The 5,873-nt window shown below is 59.9% G+C and overlaps 1 gene segment (V, D, J or C); it reads right to left on the bottom strand.

The window, feature by feature from the left end:
* Window positions 1-1,750: 1,750 nt before the first annotated feature.
* LOC311201673 (immunoglobulin heavy constant mu-like) lies at window positions 1,751-5,652 on the bottom strand. The segment is given in 4 exons: window positions 5,392-5,652; window positions 4,278-4,583; window positions 3,373-3,696; window positions 1,751-2,190 (listed from the first exon to the last, which is right to left on the bottom strand).
* Window positions 5,653-5,873: the final 221 nt, after the last annotated feature.

The following is a 5,873-nucleotide window of genomic DNA, read 5'->3' as shown; positions in this document are numbered from 1 at the left end:
CCACCATCTCCATCATCATCTTCTCCATCCATCCATCATCCATCCACCCATCCTTCATCCATCCATCCATCCATCCATCCATCCATCCATCATGATCTCCTGTGTCCATCATTCCATCCATTCATCCATCCATGATCATCTCTGGTGTCCATCCATCCCTCCTTCCATCCATCATCCATCCATCATGTTCTCCATCATCTCTGGTGTCCCTCCCTCCCTCCATCGTGTTCTCCATCATCCATCCATCCATGATGATCTCCTGTGTCCATCCATCCCTCCCTCCATCCAGATCTCCTGGGAGATGGAGAGTCCATCAGGAGAGGGCTCTGTCCCTCCCTCCATCATCCATCATGTTCTCCATTGTCCATCCATCCATCCTCCATGTTCTCCATCCCTTCTTCCATCTATGATGCCCTCTGGTGTCCCTCCATCCTTCCTTCCACCCATCCTTCATCCATCCATCATCTCTGGTGTCCCTCCATCCCTGCACCCCATCCACGATGACCCCTCGGCATCCCCCCACCCCACACTCAGAGCCACACATCTCCTCAGCTTCTCCTCCTTTATTCACCCCACCCCAACTCCAATGGTGACATCGCCATCTCCTCCACCACCATCATCATCCCCATCCCTCCATCCATCATCCATGATGTTCTCAACCACCCGTCCATTGTCCATCATCCATCCATCACTTCTGGTGTCTGTCCATCATCCATCCATCCATCCATGATGATCTCTGGTGTCCCTCCATCCACCCCTCCATCCATGCATCATGTTCTCCTCCATCCCTCCATCCACAATGACCCTTGATGCCCCTCAGCCCACACTCAGAGCCACACATCTCCTCAGCTTCTCCTCCTTTATTCACCCCACCCCAACCCCAATGGTGCCATCTCCACCACCACCATCATCATCTCCATCCATCCATCCATCCATCCATCCATCCATCCATCCATCCATCCATCCATCATCCATCCATCCATCCATCCATCCATCCATCCATCCATCCATCCATCACCTCTGGTGTCCATCCATCATCCATCCATCCATCCATCCATCCATCCATCCATCCATCCATCCATCACCTCTGGTGTCCATCCATCATCCATCATCCATCCATCCATCCATCCATCCATCCATCCATCCATCCATCCATCCATCACCTCTGGTGTCCATCCATCATCCATCCATCCATCCATCCATCCATCCATCCATCCATCCATCCATCACCTCTGGTGTCCATCCATCATCCATCCATCCATCCATCCATCCATCCATCCATCACCTCTGGTGTCCATCCATCATCCATCCATCCATCCATCCATCCATCCATCCATCCATCCATCCATCCATCACCTCTGGTGTCCATCCATCATCCATCCATCCATCCATCCATCCATCCATCCATCCATCCATCCCCTCTGGTGTCCATCCATCATCCATCCATCCATCCATCCATCCATCCATCCATCCATCCATCCATCCCCTCTGGTGTCCATCCATCATCCATCCATCCATCCATCCATCCATCCATCCATCCATCCATCACCTCTGGTGTCCATCCATCATCCATCCATCCATCCATCCATCCATCCATCCTTCACCTCTGGTGTCCATCCATCCTTCATCCATCCATCCATCCATCCATGATGATCTCTGGTGTCCCTCCATCCATCCCTCCATCCATCCCTCCATCCACAATGACCCCTTGGTGCCCCCCACCCCACACTCAGAGCCACACATCTCTTCAGCTTCTCTTTTATTCACCCCACCCCCAATGGTGTCACCACCACCATCATCATCATCATCATCATCTCCATCCATCCCTCATCACTCCTGGCCGCCGTCACTTTTTACCGGGGCTCCGGCTGATGCTCTTCTGGATGAACTTCATGGGCAGGGCCTCGTGGACCACCATGCAGACGTAGCTGGAGCCGCGGTTCCAGTCCTGGCGCCGCACCGCCAGCCGGCTGTACACGTAGTAGGTGCCCTCGCCCAGCTTCTCCTTCATCGGCCGCGTCACATCGTAGGCCTCAGGCCCCAGGGCCTCCTGGTTCTTCTGCCACTCCACCGACACGTCCTCGGGGTAGAAGCCCCTCACCATGCAGGTGAGGCTCAGGATGGACTCGGAGCTGCTGATCTCCTCGGCAGGGGGACCCCAGAGGTAGACGCCGGGGCGGTGGCGGTTGCCTGCGGGAGGGTGGGGGGGGAGAAAGGGGGGTCTGGTGTCACTGTGGTGTCATGGAGGTGTCACTGTGGTGTCATGGAGGTGTCACTGTGGTGTCATGCAGGTGATGTGGTGGTGGGGTGGGGGGATGTGGGGTGGGAGGTGGGCTGGGATGGCCCACGGCCCGTGTGGGACATGGTGTGGGGAGGCACCACCTGGGATGGGACCTCTGATGCCACCTGAGATGCCACCTGATATGGTGCCACCTGGGATGGGACCTCTGATGGGGCCTGGGATGGTGCCACCACCCATGGTGGGACCTGTGAGGCCACCTCTGATGCCACCACCTGGGATGGGACCTCTGATGGGACCTGAGATGCCACCTGAGATGGTGCCACCACCCATGATGGGACCTGTGGTGACGCAACACAGCCAGCACCTGATGGGACCTGTGATGGCGGGATGCCACCAGCAATGTCACCAGTGATGCCACCAGCGATGGAGCTGCAAAGCCCCCTGAGAAGCCACCAGCAATGATGCGAAGCCCCCTGAGATGCCACCTGCGATGGGACCCGGGATACCACCTGGGATGCCACCAGCAACGTGAAGCCACCTGAGATGCCACCTGGGATGACGCAACGTGGCCAGTGTGTGATGCCACCAGCCATGAATCTGCAAAGCCACCTGAGATGCCACCAGCAAGGACCCAAAGCCACCTCAGATGCCACTTGAGAAGCCACCAGTGATGCCACCTGAGCTGAAGCTGCAAAGCCACCAGCGATGCCACCAGCGATGTCACCTGCAACGCGACTCAGCCCAGCAGCATCCTGACACCACAAAGCCCCACTCCACCCCCCCCCCACCACCACCATGGTGGCCACCTCATCACCGGCCACCCCCTCCAACCAACCTGTGTTGCAAGGTGGCCTCTGCGCGACGCAGCCAGTGACGCAGCGCTGCCGCCCAGCCATGCAGCTGGTGATGCAACCCAACCGCAGCGTGACACAACCTGGGGTGGCCACCGCGACCCCTCCCACCCATGGTACCACCACCATGACGTCACCACGGCTCCCAGCCCACTCGTGATGCCAGCACGACGTCACCACGGCGTCCCACCACCACCACCATGGCGCCCAACCCGCCCATGATGCCGCCACCACCCCGCCACGTCTTCCCCAGCGCGGCGGCGGCGCCTGTGACCTCACCGGGCTTCTTGGTGATGGTGCGGATGATGGGGGAGGGCAGGTCGGCGTGGCTGACGCTGCAGGTGAAGGTCTCCCCGCTCTCCCAGGCCCGGGTGGTGATGGTGATCACGCTGGTGGCCGAGAAGGTCCCGTTGTACTGGGCGGTGGGGTGGAGCTCGCTGGGCCGGATGCCGCCGCTGCCGGAGCGTTGCCAGGTCACTGTCAGCTCATCACTGGGCAAACTGGTCACCAGGCAGCGGACCTGGGGGGACTGGGACACGTAGAGCTCCGAAGGGGAAGGGGGGAGGATGAAGACCTGGATGGCGCTGGCATCTGGTGGGGAGGCTGGAAAGGGGTGGAAGAGGGGGTGAGATGGGGGGTGGGGAGAAGAACCGCCCTTGAGGGGCCTGGGGTGCAGCCACCCCCCCAGGGTGACATGGGATCAACCCTATGGAGATCCCACCACCCCCAAATTGACCTGGGGTCAACCCTATGGAGATCCCACCACCCCCAAATTGATCTGAGGTCAACCCTATGGAGGTCCCACCACCAGCATCAATGTGGGGTGAACCCTGTGGAGATCCCACCATCCCCAATTGATGTGGGGTGAATCCTATGGAGATCCCACCACCCCAAAGTGATGTGGGGCCAACCCTATGGAGATCCCACCACCTCCAGAGTGACCAGGGGTCAACCCCATGGACCAGAAGATACAAGGGCTGAACCCCATGGAGATCCCACCACTCCAAAGTGATGTGGGGCCAACCCTATGGAGATCCCACCACCTCCAGAGTGACCAGGGGTCAACCCCATGGACCAGAAGATACAAGGGCTGAACCCCATGGAGATCCCACCACCCCAAACTGATGTGGGGTCAACCCTATGGAGATGCCACCCCCCCGCCAGGCCACCACGTTGCTCCTCACCCAGACACTTGTGGCTGACGACCTCCTGGACGCTCTGGGTCTTGGGGTGGGAGACCTTGCAGGAGAAGGTCTTCTCCCTCCACTCCTCCAGGGAGACGTTGAGGCTGGAGCTCACCCGGAAGGTCCTGTCATCCCCATCAGGGACCACGGGGTCGACCAGAGGGGCCGGGAGCACCGGGAGATCATCGGCCAACCACTCCAAGGTGATGGCGCTGGGGGCAAAGCGGGTGGCCCAGCAGACCAGGCGGACCGAGGAGGCGTCACAGGTGTGGAGGATCTCCACCGCGGGGACCATGGGCAGCAGGCCTGGGGGGCAGGGGGGGAGGAAGGGGGGGTGTCAGTGGTGGGGTGGGGGGAGATGGGGTGGGGACGTAGATGGGGTGGGGATGGTTGGGTTGGGGTTGAGGTTGGAGATGGAGTGGGGTTGAGGTTGGAGGTGGGGTGGGGTTGGAGATGGGGTGGGGTGAGGCTGGAGATGGAGTGGGGTTGGAGATGGAGTGGGGTTGATGTTGGAGATGGAGTGGGGTTGGAGATGGGGTGGGGTTGAGGTTGGAGATGGAGTGGGGTTGGAGATGGGGTGGGGTGAGGCTGGAGGTGGAGGTGGATTGGAGATGGGTTGAGGTTGGAGATGGGTTGAGGTTGGAGATGAGATGGCTGGGTGGAGGTTGAGGTTGGAGATGGGGTGGGATGAAGATGGGCTGAGTTGAGAGATGAGTTGAGCTTGGAGATGGATTTGGAGATGGGTTGAGTGGGGTTGGGTGGAGATGGAGATGAGGTTGGGTGGAGGTTGAAGGTGATGGGTTGAGGTTGGAGATGGGTTGGGGTGGAGACGGGTTAAGGCTGGGTGGAGGTTGAGGTTAGAGAAGGGTTGGAGATGGTTGAGTTGAGGTTGGAGATGGGATGAGTTGAGGCTGGAGATGGAGGTGGGTTGGAGATGGGAAGGAGATGAGATGGGTTGGGGTTGGAGATGAGTTGGGGTTGGGTTGGAGATGGAGATGGTTGGGTTGGGGTTGGGTTGAGGTTGGAGATGAGTTGAGGTTGGAGATGGGTTGGAGATGGAGATGGTTGGGTTGGGGTTGGGTTGAGGTTGGGGTTGGGGTGGGGTGGGACCCACCTGCCACGGGGACACTGATGCTGCTGCGGCTGGGCGTGTGGGTGACGGTGCAGAGCCCCCTGCTGGCCTGGAGGAGCTGGGACACGGCCACGTGTCTCCCCGAGGAGAAGCGGGCGGCCGGGAACTGGCGGGGGGTCCCCACGTCCCACCTCATGGTCACCGGCGGCGGGAAGAACCCGCTGGCCAGGCAGCCCAGTGACGTCACCGTGGAGTCACATGAGCTCAGCGCGTAGACGGCCGGGGCGCTGGTCTTGGCTGCGGGGAGGGGATGGGTGGGGTGGGGGGGGTCAGTGGGGTCAGTTTGGGGTGGGACCTCTGGGAGGTGGGAGATCCCCCCCACAACCCTCCCCTGACCTTCAGGGGCAACCCCAGCTCCTCAAGAGCATCTCAAGACCCCCAAGGTCACCCTTAGGGCACCCCCAAGGGCACCCCCAGACCCCCAAGGTCACCTCAAGACCCTTAAGGTCATGTTGAGACCCTCA

Source organism: Gallinula chloropus, assembly GCF_964237585.1.
Source record: "Gallinula chloropus genome assembly, chromosome: 27".
Taxonomy (NCBI): Eukaryota; Metazoa; Chordata; class Aves; order Gruiformes; family Rallidae; genus Gallinula; species Gallinula chloropus.
The sequence above is the reverse complement of the archived record's forward strand: the minus strand, read 5'-3'. Positions and strand labels throughout refer to the sequence as shown.